Source organism: Astatotilapia calliptera, chromosome 17, assembly GCF_964374335.1.
Source record: "Astatotilapia calliptera chromosome 17, fAstCal68.1, whole genome shotgun sequence".
Taxonomy (NCBI): Eukaryota; Metazoa; Chordata; class Actinopteri; order Cichliformes; family Cichlidae; genus Astatotilapia; species Astatotilapia calliptera.
This window is the reverse complement of record NC_137438.1, coordinates 8247074-8264419: the sequence shown is the minus strand read 5'-3', so window position 1 is coordinate 8264419 and position 17346 is coordinate 8247074.

Sequence of the window (17346 nt, the reverse complement as noted above, 5' to 3'; positions counted from 1 at the left end):
ATTCTGAAACCTATGAGGCCTCCACCCCCAGCCTGAACTGCACAAGGCAGCTCAGATTCTGTGATTCATGATCATTTTGTTCTTTATTGGATGCTGTAGGATAACACAACTTAATTATCAAAGACAGATGCAAATAGTATTTGCAAATAGTATTTATAATACATCCAGCCATTTATCCATTTTCATAACCACTTATCCAACACAGGTTGGAGGTAACACTGTGTGAGAGCTGTTGACACTATATGAGAGGCAGGGTACACTCGGGCAGGTGGCCAGGAAACACAGACGTGTAGTTTTCTTTTATAAAGAAGTGGGCACTGAGTCAAAAAACACAAACTAGCTGGGAAAAAATAAAACATGTATTGATGCTGTGCTTTAATTTAATTTGTAATAATTGAAAAAATGAAAATGTTGCCAACTACACAGTTAGCTTGTCTGAAAACCTGTTGCTTTGCAACGGAAAATGGCGTTGGGCTTTCTCGACCGTTCCTCTTTTCTCCAGCCTAGTAAAGCACAAATGCAGTGTGCATATAAAACAAGGGCACAGGACAATCAGTCTAATGGCCAGTAAGATGCTGAAGGCAATTATATTCTTTGAGATGAATAGGAAGAGAATAAAGAGGTTGACACCATGAATAAAGCACTTCAAGTTTGTGTATGAGTGTAAAGCGAGTCCCTTTGTAACGTCTTGCACCCAGCGCTGTACATGACACGCAGTCAAATAGGGCAAAGTAACAGTGCTGGACAGTCTTGTGTGTCATGTCAGTAAGTGTGCAGGGTGACATTGGTGCAAGTAGTCTCGTTAATAACTTGGTTTTTCTTAACGTTACACACATTTATTGAGAGCTTTTAAAAAGGTAGGTTAACAGTTCGAGCCCTGTATGTCAGATAAATTACAATTATGATTGAACAGATTTATATCTAACATCTCTGTGTTTCCACAGACATTTGATCAACATTCAACATTTTCATGAGCTTATGATGCTTTTTTACTTGCATTACTGCTGCCTTTCCCACCTGATTAACAGTAACACTGTATTTGGTTGGTTTGGTCTGGATCAGAGTCAAAGCAACAAGCTATTCATAGCTTTTTAAATAGGATTGAGCCCATCATGAAGTTATCCTTACATTACATCCTTACATAATTGTGTCCAAGTTTTAACTTTCTAGCTGTTGATCTGAGGTCAGACCAAAGTGATTCTCTCTGTTCATCCACATTGTGCAATGTACCAGTATTACTGGCAGCAAAACTGCCCAGGAGCATGATGCTGCTACCACCATGTTTGACAGCTGTTACAGTGTTCCCAGGTTTGAAAGCCTTGCCTGTACTCTTCCAAACAAACCTCTTTTCATTGTGTATAAATAGCTCACTATTGATCTCTTCTGATCATAACACTTTTGTCCAAAACGCATTTGTCCATAGGAGAATAATCATATGATCTTTCATTGCAGGTGTAACCATGATCATCTCATACATATTGCAGTTTGTTGCTCATTGTAGAGTTGTGCTCAAGTTAATAAGGGTTAAAAGCTACAGTCAGCGCGAATGTCTGGCTGATCTATGGAGGGGAAAGGCTTCGAGCATAGAAGGCCGCACGCGCTTACACAACACTGATATCATGTTATTCTTTGTGATCCTGTATTCAGTTATATCTTTTGTTATGTTTTAAGTAGTGGCAGTTGATTAAACAACATTCATTTAATATTACATACTTGATTCAGAGCATCACCTCCAGGACATTGCGGCGTGCAGCTCGGATCTCAGCTGACCCTTCTCACCCTGGACACAGTCTGTTTGACCTGCTCCCCTCAGGCAGGAGGCTCCGGTCCATTCGCACCAGAACCTCTCGCCATAAGAACAGTTTCTTCCCCTCTGCTGTTGGACACATGAACAATAACCATATGACTGTTCCCACCACTAACACATGACCCTACGCTGTATCACTGCATCATTCCATGTTTGGCACTGATCACCACCTGCACTCATGTATATATCTTTCTACATAGCACTCTTAATTCTTATTCTCATGTATATATCTCATGTATAGCTCATGCACATATCTTTCTACGTAGCACTTTTAATTCTTATCCCTACTTTTATTTTTTCATGTCTATTTAAGTGCTATTTATGACACTATTTAAGTGCTATTTATGACACTATGTTTGCACTGAAGCACCGCAGCAATTTCCTAATGTTGTAAACCTGCTCAACATTTGGCAATAAAACCCTTTCTGATTCTGATTCTGATTCTGATTACACACTGATCACCTTAACCAATCTGGAAATCCTTGTAGCTGCAATGTTGTGTCTCCGCAGGGGACAGTTGGCTCCAGGAGATAGGCGGGAGTCAGGGCCCGTCCTCGGGAAGGAGAGAATGTTCTTTTGCTGTGTTAAATAAACTGTCAACATTGATTGTATTGTACCTGTCTTACGCATGAGGGGGCATTCTAACACCCTGATTTCATAAAACTATGGAAATGTGGTTTTTGAGGTGAGATCTGATGCTGTCTGCGTACGGTGTCCATCTCCCATGTGTGTGATCATTAAAATCATCGTTTGACTCAACCTGGCCGGACCAGTGTTGTTATTGTGGTTTTTCCTCTTGTATCCATCCCCAATATTTGAATCCGTAACAGTTTGGGGGCTCGTCCGGGTCAGACAAATTATTTTCATGCTGGCAAAAAGAAAATGCCAGTTGTAGTCAATCATGATCACTAACAAGAAGTTAATAGTTAACGTGTGTATATATTTGAGCCCTTTGATATTTAATGAATGTATATATATATATATTTCTGACATCAACTAAATAAAACCATACTAGGTGTCTGTATGAATAAGTTCAGAGCTTGTTTGAAATAGTCATGGTTTAATGGAGGTTCTAAGTTTGTCTGCAGTCATTTTGTTTCTGCTACAAAGCTAAATGAACTGCAGGATTAAAATACAACATGCACTCTTTCCAAAATGTACAGATAATCTTGCAAAATCTTCTAGGGGATCACATTCATCCATCCCCAGAGAGACTAGTAGTTTAGTCAAACTTTACAGATAGTGAAAAGCTTAAAAGGAGACACACATGCTGTGTGTGGAAATAGCCTGTTTGGAATAATGCAACCAGATAACTGACAACATCTCCTCTATATATTTTTGACTTATTCTACTGCGAATTTCGCTCACTTGCAACATCATTTCAAGGCACTTCTCCGTGTGTGTGGGGGTGTCTGCATTTGTGTAAATCCCATCTTCTTTTTTTAAAATATGAAATTCATTTCTGACGCACCACATGAGGGGAATATGTATCAGATCATGTCTTCCACATGCGAGGAGTGAGACTTTTGAGTCATTGCTCATCCCAGATGACTCGTGCCTGACAACCATGTGGGTTTTAAGGCTGTTTCCTGTTGTTTTTCGAAGCCTCTCGTAACATAAGATATGTGAATTTCATTACACCATATCAAAATCTGTCCCTGAACACCAAAATAGTAATGTCTATGGTCTTTGTAGTTGCCAACAAAGGCCTATCTCTGTCTCTTATTTTGCCACTGTGGCGGTGGCAGTGTGTATATGTGTGTAGCATGTAGATGGCCCACCTGCCACTTCAAAGCTCCTGCCAGATGTGAAAGCACAGGGACTGGCAACACAGGGTCCCACAGTGGGAGGTCCCCACACGGTTCTGCAGCATTATTCACACATAATTATACATGCACAAACACAATGGCTGTAGCTCATTGTAGTGCCGGAAATCATGCACCCACCCTGTGTCTTTACCTCTGGCCACTCTTTGATGGATAAAGCTGTAGCAGCGATTTTTCATTATTTTTCAAATAAGCATTTGTTTCATTTGAATATGTGTTGAACAGTGAGCCAGGGCTGAACAGGAGGACATCCCATCTTGCTAACGTGGTCAAGGGATGCTCAGTCTTACCTTAGACCAGCGGTCTCCAACCTTTTTTGCGCCACGGACGGGTTTATGCCCGACATTATTTTCACGGACCGGCCTTTAAGGTGTCGCGGATAAATACAACAAAATAAAACTAGTACCGGTACTGAAAAATAGAAGATTTATTCATAACACGCGTGAAAAGACCCAGGAAAACCGAGTAAACGATAAAAACGATAACAAAATAACACTGAAAACCGATAAAAACCCTGAAAACCATACATTTCACACCTGAGCCTCAACTCTCGCGGCCCGGTACCAAACGACTCACGGACCGGCACGGGTCGGAGGCCCGGGGATTGGGGACCGCTGCCTTAGACAATACGGGAGGTGCTTCGAATGTCATTTCCTTGTCCAGCTTTGGACCATTTTCGGTGCCCTATCAACTTTTCCCTCAGATCATGTTGAGGGAACATGCTTCATTTCTTTATATTTTGCTTCAAAGCAGACAGACCTTTTTGTAATTGTGGTCTTGAGCAATAGTTCTCTGGGATTTATTTCAAAGTCCTTGTACTTGACCGTTTCAGACGATTTTTCTGCTCATTAAAACACTTAATACTGACCCACGAATTGGTCGAGCATAAAAAGGCAGCTAACTCAAGTAGGATGTCTACACACAACAGAGCAAAGAACCAATTTTACATTTTATCTTTAGTGACTTGGTTACTTTGTGTCCATTTCTTTAGTTTAATCTACAAAAAATAGAAAACAGCTTGACATTCATAAAATAGTGTTTTGTGATATAAAAACTATCTAGACCTCGTGAACGGCATCTGAAATTCTTGCCCTTAAGAAATTGTAAAAAGCTGAGACCTTACACACGACCTGCGAGATGCCTCCATTGGAGCTTTGATGAAGCCTCACCGGAGAGGTTGAGATACGCTAAATTACACAAGAACTGCACTAAAAATCAGTGCAAGAAGTCTTGTGGGGAAGTGAATCCAAATTTGAAATGTTTGGTTCACATGTAGCAAAAAGGTCTCGAGAGATCTGCAGCCATCTATACGCAGTAAAAGCACATCTGAATAGAAAAACACAATGACATGATCAATCATGGATTAGCATGAAAGAGCTCAAAACTCAAGATTATTGAAGTAGTAAGGGGTCATCTTGAAGGCAGTCAACATCCAAAGGAGAGCTCTAAATGTCTTGAAGAAATTTTCCCAAAAACTAGTAAAGAAATTACAGGAAAGCTTAAATTAAAGAGGCGGTGCTGAAGAACAAAGGTCATACCAAATATTGACTTTCAAGCTAGAGTTGAACCAGTTGTTGCCTTATATACTGTATTCCCATGTATGTTTGCACATGTTTCAATAAATCGCTACATGTATTTCCCATTTTGCTAACAATGCACAAAGAACTCAGAGGCGGCTTAAGACTTTTGCACGACAGTGTCCATGTTACAAAATGTCTGTTTCCTGATTTTAGTTCCTCTGTTAGTTCAAGTTCAAGGCATGAGAGAAACTTCAGCGGAGAAATGAAATTTCAAGTTCAAAAAGATTTCAGACGCCACAGTAATGAGATGCATGTCAAAAGATTTGACCACATAATTACTTCATTGTATAGTTGCTACCATCACATTAAAAGCATTTCTAAAGGACTGTAACATTTCCTATTTTCAACATCTGATAAGTTTCTTTGTACTGTTCAACTAATATGTAGAGATATAACCCTGAGATGAGGCTTTTTTCTCTTCAAAAATTATTCTACCCAGAAGATAGCACATGATGTTTTCTCCGTTTTTCAGTTAATGAAGCTGATTATCTTTGTGGCTTAATTACAGCCCACAAAAAAGAATAATTTCACTACGCTTTCTTTGCTTTCTTTATTGTGTGATGCTTCTCATCATTACTGTAGTCTGTAGACTTGCTGCATTAGTACAGTTTGCATAAGTAAAGTCTGGATGCTTCATATATAGAGAGAATGGATGGCTGTATATTTTTAAATAATGTGCTTTTTCTATGAAGTTATTATGTGCTTGATCCATAAAGCTAACAGCTAAGATGCTAAGGTTGTGCTTTATTTAGCATTGTGTTAGAATATGTAGTAGAATGTGTCACCGTGATGACTAAACCTGTGTTAGCACAGACGGGAGTGATGCTTTTCCCACAGTTAAAAAGAAGATCTTTGAAGTGAATTTCAAACCGTCTTGCTGCTGATGAAATGTGGAGTCACTCATAAAACTTTTATGCCAGGCAAAATAAAGAGTAATGATCTATGTTAACTTTTGTGTTATATTTACAATGTATAGAGTCAATGCTTTCGTTCAATAAGGAAGATTTTATTAATTCTACCATTCCTTTGTGGTTTGGTCTGTGAGTTTATTCTTTACATTATTCTTTTCTTTCATGCTCTCAATGCAGTTACTCAGGTCCGGTAATGTTCTTGGTCACCTTCTATGAGCCAATCAGCCTCAGTACTGCTCTGTCAGTCTGCCTTTCAGACTCTCATTTGTGCGACCCACCTTCACCACACCTCCAGCTCATTTCGTTTCCTCAGAGAGCCTCACCCAAGTCTCCACTGACTTCTCCACCACCAGCAACAAGCATCTAGACTCCAAAGGGCCATTTCCCCAAGGTGATCTCATCTTGATGAAATGAAATGAAGGTGTCTTACTTCAAATTAAAAACCCGACATTACTTTCTAAAGACTTTAACTCATTAAAAAGCCGACATAGCATGTCATTAGATCCTTAAATTCTGAAAATATTCAGTTTGAGTTGACTTGATTTTTATAAGCTACTGTATAGGCTGTAATCACAGGAATTCTTGATTTTCTATGTTAATAACTAATTTAAAGCTTTCAAAGTGTATATATTGCATCTAATAAACTTAGTATCCTTTCATTATTTGGGCCGATGTCAGGTTTTGGATTTTAACACAACACTGAAGCATGGTAAAAAAGTGCATTTTGCTTATTGTGTGTCATTATTATATTAATTCTATTATGTGATTGACCGTATCCGGCAAGGGTCGGTCCTCTCCAGACCAGCATCGTGTTACACAGTAGTGGTCATTGGGATTTAAGAGACCTGCCTTCTCACTTTTCCCAGCAGACCAGCGCTACCCGCCTCCACTTGCTTGCCATAGTCACGTATTCCTTTTTAATACCACAAACCGCTTCCCATTACAGGGTTGATAAAGCTGCACAACTGTTCCTTGCAGTAGCCCCTCAAGAGTGTGTGTTTAAGTGTTGAATCATCTGTGATTAAAGTGTCGAAATGACTACATCATCATGTTCCTCACGCTGCCCATGTGCATCTCGACTCAAACAGTCACTTCAGTGATATTAAGGCAGGTATGCACGCAACATTAAAACTCCATGAGCCGCTGTTACACGCCAACGTAAACGCGGCCTCTTGCCCATTCGAGTCTGTGCGCAACATCGTGCATTTTGACGCGTACGCGCATCTGAATGTGGCAGCATATTTACAGCTGTCCCGTTTTAAGTAGAACAACAGGGCTTTTTGATATTCCTGCCATGGATTGTAATACTGTCAGGCTAAGGGTTTTGTGCATTCAAGTGAAGAGAATTAGACAGGTAGAAAACTGGAAGGAAGGAAATGACATGCAACACACACACGCACACGTGTAGCTTTTCATGTACTCACAAACACAATCAGTCTCACACACACACACACACAAATGCGCAGACACCCTTTCCTTGTTTCAGTGATTCGTTGGCTGGCATTTCCTGGGGTTGCTCTCTCTGCATGAGCTTTTCACACATCCTCCCTCTTTGGCTGTGAGTAACACTGATCTGATGGGCAGAAAGAAAGACAGACAGACAGAGCGAGAGAGAGAGAGCAATCAGGCAGATACTTGGTCAGATGCAGCCAAGCAAAGAGTGGTAGTCAGACAACGAGACAGACTGCGCGGGAGTGGTGCCAGGACCTGAATTTTTATTTTACCCCGAACCAGCCGTCTTCATTCAAACATCAAACCAGGATCAATCGAGCTCCAGTGAAAGAAAGGCCAAGGTCAAGTGAAGAAAGCCAGTGTTCTTTAATGCGTGTGCCTTGTTAGCTGTATTTTTTTGATCCTCAGAGCTGGGAATGATCTCTAACGTGTCAGTTTCTTCTAGTTAGAATTCAATTAAAGAGAAATTTCACGGCAGCAAAAACCTTGATTTCTGGCACAACTCCAGTGGTTTCCACTGGTTTAACTTCCACTCCTGCAGAGAAATATAGCAACTGTGGCAACAGGTGCAGTATACCACGTCTCCAACCACACCCAGATACACCAGATACACTCAAAAAATACTTTTGAGTAAAATGCAGCTGAATCTAAAATCTGCTTGGTATAAAGTGAGGGCAACACTGTTGCCTCACAGCAAGAAGGTCCTTGGTTCAAATCCACCATCTGTAGCTGCTATTGTTCTCCTCATGTCTGCATTCGGCTAATCCAACTTCCTCCCACAGGCCACAGACATGGAGTTAGTGGGGTTAGGTCAACTGATGATTCTAAATTGCCTATAGGTTTGAATGTAAGTGTGTGTGTCTCTGTGTTAGCCCTGCGACAGACTGGTGACCTGTCCAGAGTGTACCAACCTATGGCAGTTGAGATAGTCTCCAGTCCCCCCAGTTTGACCCTGAATTGGATAAGCAGAAGAAAATGGAAGCATAAACTGAATATATACCAATCAAGTAAATTTCACTGACCAGATTCCATTTAAATTAATTTTTCTTTGTATTTTTGTATCAAAATTACATGCAAAATTGAAATAAAATTACTTAAAATCATTGTTTTTCAGCAAAAAAGTACTTTTTCAGAGCTCATGTAACTCAAAATCCTGAAATTCTGACCTGAACAAAATAGTTTTAGGATAATTAGACTTTAGGGTGAGAAGTTCGGCCATCCGGGAGGGGCTCAGAGTAGAGCAGCTGCTGCTCCACATCGAAAGGAGCCAGCTGAGGTGGTTCGGGCATCTGACAAGGATGCCCCCTGGGCGCCTCCTGGGTGAGGTGTTCCAGGCATGTCCCACCGGGAGGAGGCCCCGGGGCAGACCCAGGACACGCTGGAGAGATTATATCTCTCGGCTGGCCTGGGAACGCCTTGGTATTCCCCGGGATAAGCTGGAGGAGGTGGCTGGGGAGAGGGAGGTCTGGGCCTCTTTGCTTAGGCTGCTGCCCCCGCAACCCGGCCTCGGATAAAGCGGATGAAGATGGATGGATAATTAGACTTGATCCAAACGCGGCTGAAACAAACAAACCCTAAAGGAGGGAGAAAATGAGCAGTGGCAGCACCATGATACTCTACAACTTAACAAGCAGCATCTGTCGCGGCACGGTGTCAAAACATGTAATTTTTTTCTCCTGCACTTAACAGTTCGCACGCCTTGTTTCAAAAGACAGATTACACTGAGTATGAGACAATACAATGCTTTGTTCCACTTGGCTTACTGCCACACTGATATGAGTCCCGGTGCAGTATAATGAGATACTACCTGATCCAGTCAAATCACAGCCACTAGTATCTGAACAAATGTGAAGATCTGAGACTGCAGTGAAGTATTCATCTTAAAATTAATATATATAAAACCATCATCTGTGCGTTTTGGTGATGCATTTCCAGATTTGCAAGGCACAAAACTGCTAACTGGTTATTAAAACAGTGAAACCCACTGGCGGGGACGCACACCTAATGTTCATGCACAAGAGTGGTGTACAAACAATCATCAGAACCTGATCATCAAAGCGCTGCTCCCCAGCCACATCATCATCATCATCATCATCCTTATTATTATTATTATGAAGCATGCAGCGGGTGTCCGCACAGGCTGCTGCTGCAAGACACACATTCAGACTGAAAAAAAGAAAAAAAAAGAATTCAATATTTGATGAACATTAAAGAGAGGGGGGAAAAATGCTAAGTGATTTTCAAAGACTGGGCTGAGACTTCGGTGGATAGCAGTAAGATTAAAAGATTACTCTGGAGAAAGTGAGAGCGAAAGATAATTGAAATGGCGTGCTGCCAACGACATCCCAAGTCTGTGGTATGTAAGGCAGGCTGATGAGGAACGACGTAGCCCGCAGATTGTTGTTGCTGACGGAAGAATACACAGATACAGTATATCCACTGAACAATAGGGAAAGTTGCCTGTAAGATTTGGATCCATTGTTCAAAACGTGAATAATCAAATATCCCGAGACTGTTTAGACGTATTGAAACAAACAAAAACACCTCAACTGAAACAAAGCGGGGGGCATTCATAAATGACACACACACATATACGCACACATTCTCACATGTAAGCTGGCGTGCACTCACGAGAACAGACGGACACAGACACACACACATATATATACACAGGCAGTCTGAGACATCCACAGCATCCTCTATGTGCCGGGCTCTCCCTCCAGGGTGAGTTAGTGGTGCTTTTAAGTGCCGACATCAAAGAGGCCTGTATGGGTGTATAAATAGGCTTTAGGGCTGGAAAAGTTTTAGTTGTCATGAGTTTGATACCCAGTCGGTTAGACAAGGTCATGCATTGACTCAGTGACTTCTCACTAACCCCTCTCTCTCTCTCTCTCTCTCTCTCTCTCTCTCTCTCTCTCACACACACACACACACACACACACACGCATGTAAAAACACACACACAGAAAAGTACATAAATACACACAGGCCGGCAAAACAACCTGCGCTCAGGCTTCCAAACACTGTACAGCTTGTGCAAATAAGCACATGCATCCAAACACATTTTAATATATTCACACACGCAAACAGACACAGACTTGGCTTGGAATACAAATAGGAAGCAGAGGTTATGACATTTCCCAAATAGCCACAATATTACTGCCAAACAAAAAAAAGTATTATATTTTCTTTGTCAGCGTGTCAGGCGCAGAGGTCCAGCTGTGCGGTGGGTAGCAGGTGACTGGTCCTGATACATCTTAGGGTTGGCCGAGGAGGTAAAATGAGGAGTGGGCAATGCATCGAGAGAGGCAGAGTTTGAAGTGCCACACGTGGTACTTCAATCACATTCAGTGATTGAGCCAGTCTCTCACACTGTGCGTCATCATTCCAGCTCTGGGTTTCTATAACACACCCTGACATAGCTGTGTTCCACAGTATTTTCTCTCTCTCTCTCCCTGCAAGTCACACTAAATCCCTGTGCTTGCAGTGTCTTGTACCGCGTGGCGGCCGTGGCGGCAGCATGTGCAGGAAAACAAAGCCGCGTTAATTAATGTTGCTCTAATGTTAAATAAAGTGAAGGCATGTGACGAGAGAGAGGGTCTCCTGTTAGTGAATGCCAGCTACGTTTCTGAGGAGTTTGGTTTGGTTTGAAAGCACACACAGCAAATACCTCTCAGTAAGCAAGCAAGCTGTGATTATCCCACTGGTGCAGAAAATCTATAATTCTATATCAAATCTATATATTTTTGTTATTCCTAGAATCACCAATTAACCTAACTAGACATACAGCACATCAATATACAGAAAAACAGCAATTGTTCTCCCTAAATATTCACTTAATTGAATATTCTTTTAACATCATTGGACAGAACTATCCAGTGGCTTATCAATCAGCTATTTAACTTCATTCAGGGTAATCACAGGGTTAATACAGGCAGACAAGCATTCACGCTTGTCACATGTCATTATACCTACAGCTAGTTTATAATGACCAATTAACAGTTAATAGACAGGAGGTATATATTTACTTACTACAATCTGCAAGTGCTGACAAGTGCCCTCAAACCAATCTCCTGTCGGCTTTGTTAGACTCAAAGTGCTGGCTGCTGCCATATTGCATATTTATAGATATACAGTATGTACAGCGTTTCTTCTTCACTCACTACTTTTCTCTCTGTATGTTTTTTATACACCACTCTGCATTAATCATTAGTTATTATTATTAAACTCTGGTTCTCATCCACAGTGTGTGTTTTTGTCCTGCCTCCCTCCATTCACCCTCAACGGGCCACCGCAGATGGCCCCGCCCCTCCCTGAGTCTGCTTCTGCTGGAGGTTTCTTCCTGTTAAAAGGGAGTTTTTCCTCCCCACTGTTGCCAAGTGCTTGCTTGTAGGGGGTCACCTGATTGTTGGGGTTTTTGAGACAACTGCTGTTGTGATTTGGCGCTACATAAATAAATCTGAATTAAACTGAATTGATTTTGGATTTATCCTGGGTCACTAATATTACACTATAATGGGGTTTTGATTTGCTGTTTACCTATTTGTCAACCGAAAACCAAATGAGTGGACAAATCCTAGATCCTTATGATGTGCCGTTAAGTGCTATTAATAAGTCTAATGTAAGTATATCAATAAGCATAATAAGAAATGTTACTTTACTTCTTTGGTTTTGTTCTGAAAAGGCATATACAGGAAGCACATATAATGGTTCAATCAATACGATGAATAAAATCCTGCACATACAGAATACAGGAGCATCAGTTAATGTTTACACCAGAACAGGAGGCGAGCTGCTGTCTCAATGACTCGTTGGTGCCAGAGTGGCTGCTCTGAGTACTTCTGGGAATTTCACCAGAACATTCTCTGCAATCCACACAGGTCAGTGGGAAAAAAAACAAATGCTCCTGTGGGAGTGTGCATTGTAGAGAGAGAGGTCAGATGAGTACTATTACTGTGAGCATCTTATAAACCAAAACCCTTCTCAACTCGAGGCAGACGGGCTACATCAGCAGAAGACCACGGCAGCCGAGAACATACATCTGAGGCTACAGATGTGCCGGCTCAGAGCAGACATCACCAGTTTGAATCCATCCACCGACCGGCCTTGCGTGTGCGTGTGTCAGTAGTCCAGGCTATGAGTTTGGTGGTGTAATGGTGTTGGGTGAATGCATGGTCTTAGTGGCACAGCCTATCAGAGTGGCCTCTGCATGACCATGATTAAGCCGTCTCCTAATGGGCGCTTCCAGCATGCTGACACACCAAGTCTCAAATCAAAAGTCGTCTCAAATTGATTTCATGACACGACATTGACTTCCCTGGGCTTCGGAGGCCTCCCCATTCACCAGATCTTAATCCAGTAGAACACCTTTGGGATGTTGCAGATGAGTGCAGAACAGGAGATTTGCAGCATGAATGTGCCGCTCGTGAATCTGCGGAAATAGTGTGAAATCATGTCAGCATGCACCAAACTCAGAGGAATACTTCCTTCAGTTGGTGGAACCATGTCAAAAATAGCTGCTGCTGCTTTTGAGCACTAATAGCGGTGATATTTATGCATTACATGCAGCTCTAAATGAAATGATCAGCATGCGTTTAAATGCGTTGAAAGTATCTATCTATCTATCTATCTATCTATCTATCTATCTATCTATCTATCTATCTATCTATCTATCTATCTATCTATCTATCTATCTATCTATCTATCTATCTATCTATCTATCTATCTATCTATTGTGGGCAAAACAGAATCACAGTTACACCCAAGTCACACAGATGGAGGGCAAGATTAAAGGAAAGTCCAAACTCTAAGTTTTTTTTAAGTGAGTGATCACATGTAATAATGAAAGAAAACATTCCCATCTCGATAGGAGTGGTCTCTTCCCAGATAATAGGGCTTCCATCCATAAGGCACAAGGGATCAGTAAATGGTTAGACGCAATAACATGAGGTAAATGCGCACAGGCCCTATGGAAGATTTCAAACCAGTGCATCAGACAGCATTTTCCACCACTATCATCAGAACACCAGAAACATTTGTAATATCATGTGGGATATTCCGCCTGTCCAGTAGATTTCCAGAGACTTGGAATCAGTGCTAAACCAGACTGGACCTGTGCAGGCAGCAATTGGTGGCCCAGCACTTCACATGGACACTAAATGCTTTTTTACCTGTTCGTATCTTGGAGTTTGTTTTGTAAAATGAGACTATTAACGATAATAATGTTGAATTAAAAACCTTATTCTACTTTAAGCAAAAAACAAGCATGTGCCACTAAGTGCAGGCAGGAAGACTTCCCACATAACAAGCCGTGTTCTGGTGCAGGTGTCCATTCATTTACCGGCTGCTGCTGCAAAAGCAGAGGCTGAATACACGGTGGGGAAATTAAGAGTCTAAAGCTGACTACTTTATCCAAGGGAAATGACTGGGATTTGTGACCACTGCCGCGGAGAATGCCAATCAACTGTGAAAGCTTTTGCTAACACGAGCTCGTGGCTTGACCAATTACAGTGAAATTTAATGGGTTTAGCGTCAGTGTCCGTGTTTTGGCCACAACAGCGGAGGAAACAGGTCCTCCAGGGGCGAAAAAAGTTTGAAACCAATTAAATGAGGAAATTATCCTTCTTCCTCCTCTTTCCTCTCTCCCTGATGTAATGTCTCCTTGCAGACTTTGACCAGTAAGATTGAAAAAAAGAGTTCCCAGAAGCTTCTCAAGTCAGAAAAAAGCAGAAATAGAAACGGCAAAAACACAGTGGGAGATAAAATGCAAAAGAGAAGACAAAAGCGAGGCTAGTGTGAGAATTAAACCAGGCGAGATGGAGATGGAAGAGCGTGATTTTTTCTAAAGATAAAGGCTGGCTGTTGTCCTGTCCACTTGTTCTATTTATTCACACCAATCTGTGGGAGATAGTCTAAGTAATGATAAAAAACAAAATGTAAATACTCTGAAAGACAAACACACATCCCAGGTACGACGTGATTAGAAAGTGAAATGGCACTGGCCTCCCCCCCTCCCTCCTCCTCCTAAATGCACCATGCAGTACAGAAACCAATTCTTTTCCTCTTTTACTGGCAAGGGATGTGACACAGAGTGATGGGGGGGGGTTCCCCCAGAAATTTGTTCTTGGCAAGGTGGAAAGGTCTGTGAAACAGCATTTAGAGCATGGAAGACTGCAATTCTCCACTGAAAACAATACTAATGAACTTCTCTGAAGCAGCATTTAAACCATGTCAGAGTAAAACTTTGCTCTGCGAGAAACTTCAGTGAAACCTTTCAGAGCGTATTTTAGACCAGCGTCACGCTGCAAATTTCTCTTCTCTTCTCTTCTCTTCTCTTCTCTTCTCTTCTCTTCTCTTCTCTTCTCTTCTCTTCCCGCAGGCTCATGACTGTACAAAGTGAACAGCAGGAGCCCCGGTGGCAGCAGCCCCCTCGTATCAGGGCCTGGGCATCACTACAGTGTGGCATCTATCCGCAGCTAGCAGAAGGGGAGATTACTCAGTGCTCACATCAAAGGAGGTTTGTCTAACTTGGGTCTGGCGTTGTGCTGGTAGAGCAAGTCCTTGGAGCAGCCGTGCCGTTCTTATCTCTCCCCCACAGACTCTTTCTGTTTTTCTGCAGCAACACAACTGGCTCCCGGTAACACTGACGCATGAATGCATGGCTCTGCGTGGTCAAAATGTGCACACAGACAAACACCGGTTCACATTCTCTCGTATGAAAGCACACATACACAAAGGGCGCACACAGCATGGAAGCAGCTCTCTCTCTCTCTCTCTCTCTCTCTCTCTCTCTTTTCCCTGATATTAGTAGAATTTGTTCTGCTGAGCGAGCCTCTCTCTCTCCCTCCCTCCCTCCTCCTGCTCCTTGTCGAGAGCTGAACCTGGTTCAGTGAATATTTGAAATGGATTAAATGATTATCCCTGGACAGATGCTTGCAAAAAAGAACCCTCTGTGGTGGAATATTATGTTAAATATTTTAACCACTCCAGGTGTACTTTCAACCCGAAAGCACCAGCAAAGTGAAAATCGCTGAAACGTATAAACAAACTGGCTTATGGCGTTTTACACACTAAACTCAGATGATCTTAATTTCTGGATGAAAGGCAACTAGAAAAATCAACAGTTTGAAAAATGGACTTGAGAGGGTTCTCATACCACCAGCATGTAGCTTAACACAAAGAGCATTGCCATGTCATACCAGCAGGTCCTTCATTAAGAGATTCACCTATATAGCTTTTATGTAAGGCATAGACTGCATATAAATGATGGATACAGCGACCACGACATCACCCACCAGTTTGTAATCTCCTGTTTTGAGACCTCGTGGCATCCACGGACTGTGCAGGTGTCAGTCAAAGTGGCCGTACCACAGCATTACTTAACTGTAAGTGAAGGTGGATGAGTTTAAATACTTGGAGTCAACCACCCAAAGCAGGAGAGTGCACAGGAGAAGTGAAGAAGAGAGTGGAGGCAGGGTGTCAGGGGTATTTTGTGACAGAAGGATTGCAGGGAGAGGGAAGTGAAAGGGAAGGTTTATAACCTGCTATGATGGATAGGTTGGAGAGGGTGGCACTAACTGAAAAGACAGGGGGCCAGACTGGAGATGGCAAGGTGGAAGATGATAAGATTTTTGTTGGGAGCGACCAGAAGGGACAGGATTAGAAATGAGAACATCAGAGGGACAGCTCAGGTTGAGCTCAGGTCAACCCTAAGTCAGAAAGGTGAGGCTGGGATAGTTTGGACATGTGCAGAGGAGGATAGTGGATATAATGGACAAAGGATGAAGAATATGGAGGAAAAGAGGAAGACCACAGAGGGGTTTCACATATGCAGTGAAGGAGGGCATGCAGAGGGTTGGTGTGACAGAAAAGGATTCAACGAGCAGAGTGAGATGGAAGACAGGAGATCCATTGTGGCAACTGCTAAAGGGAAGAAGCAATGTGTCAGTTGTAAAAGTTGAGGAAATTATCTACAGAGAACCAAAGGATTTATTTATTTATTTTGGCAAAAGGCTGTAAACACGTGTATTCCAGATGAAAGGTTGGGCATTTTGACCTATTCTGAGTGATTCGGGTTCGGAGCCAGCCTCGAGTAGCCATTTGAGGGCCTGCTTTTGCCCTTTCTGTCTTGACATCATTTTTAACCCCTGAGGTCACCACCTGGTCAAATCCACAGCTAGACTGTTTTTCCTTGTTGCTGCCTTTTATGCTAAGCTAACAGCATCTTAGCTTTACTTAGATTTACAGCCTTGCCAGAGGGCAAATGTGAGTATTTCCCAGTTGTATAAAACTAATGCTTTGGAATTCTTTATTCATCAGTGTATGCAAAAAAAAAACCTTTGCTTTGTAAAATCTATGATTAATTAAATGCAAGCATATGTGCGTGTGAGAGAGAACCAAGAGAGAACGAGATAGGCCACGCACGTGTGCTCTCCTGTATGCCAGTCTGTACCGAGCTGCAGTTACAGACATTAGTCATCGATGTTCTCATGAACAATGGAAGCAGCCGTACTTCTCCCAAAAAATGTGAAACCCCCCCACCACCACCACCCTGCTACACACAAACGCACACTCTCTACGAGGGCCTTACCTTCTGTTTATTACTTAAAAAGGAACATTATGTACTCCCATTTATTTAAAAAAGAAAATCTGATTTCTTTTGTAAACATGACACTAGTTTATAAAATCTAAAACAATTAGACTATGGTTACTTATTTACCACAACAAAGTAAGTTGAGTAGGATTAAGGGCAGCTGGGTTCCTCAGGAAAA